Source organism: Anabrus simplex, chromosome 3 (assembly GCF_040414725.1).
Source record: "Anabrus simplex isolate iqAnaSimp1 chromosome 3, ASM4041472v1, whole genome shotgun sequence".
NCBI lineage: Eukaryota > Metazoa > Arthropoda > Insecta > Orthoptera > Tettigoniidae > Anabrus > Anabrus simplex.
In genome coordinates this window covers 394546765-394548530 of record NC_090267.1, presented here as the reverse complement: position 1 = coordinate 394548530, position 1766 = coordinate 394546765, and the positions used below count along the sequence as shown (strand labels likewise).

The 1766-nt window shown below is 45.7% G+C and overlaps 1 non-coding gene across 1 annotated transcript; it reads right to left on the bottom strand.

Moving 5' to 3' along the window:
- Window positions 1–751: 751 nt before the first annotated feature.
- On the bottom strand, window positions 752–824 carry TRNAF-GAA (transfer RNA phenylalanine (anticodon GAA)). The gene has a single exon. It is a non-coding gene; the product is annotated as a tRNA-Phe (tRNA).
- Window positions 825–1766: the final 942 nt, after the last annotated feature.

Genomic DNA, 1766 nt, shown 5'->3' with positions numbered 1-1766 from the left:
GGACAGGATAGACAAGAAAGAGGGAAGGAAGCGGCCATGGCCTTAAGTTAGGTACCATCGCGGCATTTGCCTGGACGAGAAGTGGAAACTACGGAAAACCACTTCCAGGATGGCTAACGTGGGAATCGAACCCACCTCTACTCAGTTGAACACCTGAGGCTGAGTGGACCCCGTTCCAGCCCTCATACCACTTTTCAAATTTCGTGGCAGAGCCGGGAATCGAACGCGGGCCTCCGGGGGTGGCAGCTAATCACACTAACCACTACACCAGAGAACGGACTTCCTTAATTTTAATCATGTAAATTATCGCTTTTATATTTCAAAATTAATTTGTTAATATCTCAGCATTGAATTTGTGTGCGTAGAAGTTAACCTGATACTCTAAGATATTCCGCAGTGAGTTCAGTAAGAGTATTCAGCTATGATTAATTTGACTTCGGCTGAGTGACAACGGACATCAAAATTTCTTACTGTTACAGGATTTATCTGGAGTGAATAAAAAAAAATGACCGTGTGAATCGAACACCTGATTTCCCAACAGTGCAGCCTTCGAGTGCTTTCATGAAGTGTGATTTTGTGTGCTGCATTCCGAAAGTCGGTCATAGGCAGAGAGAAAAAGGACACCGACTGGTATAAATAGCCGCAGACATGAATTTCACCACGATTCCACTAATATACTTACGCTGTTGGAATTCACCTACAATTCGTACGAACACCGACATACACTTAGGATACTTAAGAAAAAAACTCTTGCCGAAACCCGGGATCGAACCAGGGACCTTTAGATCTTCAGTCTAACGCTCTCCCAACTGAGCTATTTCGGCTGCGGAACACGTCTGCTTTAAGCCGGAGACTTCCCAGGACAGATAAGTTAATGATGCAGCTATTGCAGTGCGAGTTATTGTGGAGTTATTGTGTTCGTGTCGAAGACGATTGCATTACAGTAGAACGCCTGGACCGAATATGCTGTTTTCAAACTGTTCTGGTGCTAGAAGTCCTAGAAGCATAAAATAGGCCTACGTAACTAGGGGAGGCAAATAGTAGAAATCGTTCTTTATCTGCTTACGCTCCAGAGTTGGCTTTTCCCCGGGACTCAGAGAGGGATCCCACCCCTACCGCCTCAAGGGCAGTGTCTAGAGTGTGAGATATTTGATCGGGGATACAACTGTGAAGGAGGACCAGTACCTAACCGAGGCGGCCTCACCGGCTATGCTGAACTTGTGGGGATGGGAAGATTAGAAGGGATAGGGAAGGAGGTGGGAAGGAAGTGGCCGTAGTCTTAAGTTAGGCACCAGCCCAGCTTTTTGCCTCGAGAAGAAATAGGAAATCATGTTAAACACTTCGAGGATGGCTGAGGTAGGAATTGAAGCACTCTCTACTCAGTTGACCTCCCGAGAATGAGTGGATCCGTTTCCAGTCCTCGTACCCCTTTTAGAAATTTCGTGGCAGAGCTGGGAATCGAACCCGGGCCTCCGAGGGTGACTACTTATCATACAAATCAATACACCGCAGAGCGGCATTATATAATTTGTCGGTTCTACCTGCATGCAGATATTCAGTTTCAAACATACCGCAAGGGCTTGAATATCTTTGAAAGTAGTCCCGCATGCCCCTGCGTGATTTTGACTCTACGACACGAGGCAAGATCAAACTTATAGATTTGTTTATCGATTACCTTCTCTATACCAACTTGGCCACCCAGTGTAACAAAATTGGCGCGCTCTTTCCTTTTACTTTGTAGACGAGGTGTTCAATATCCAATATAT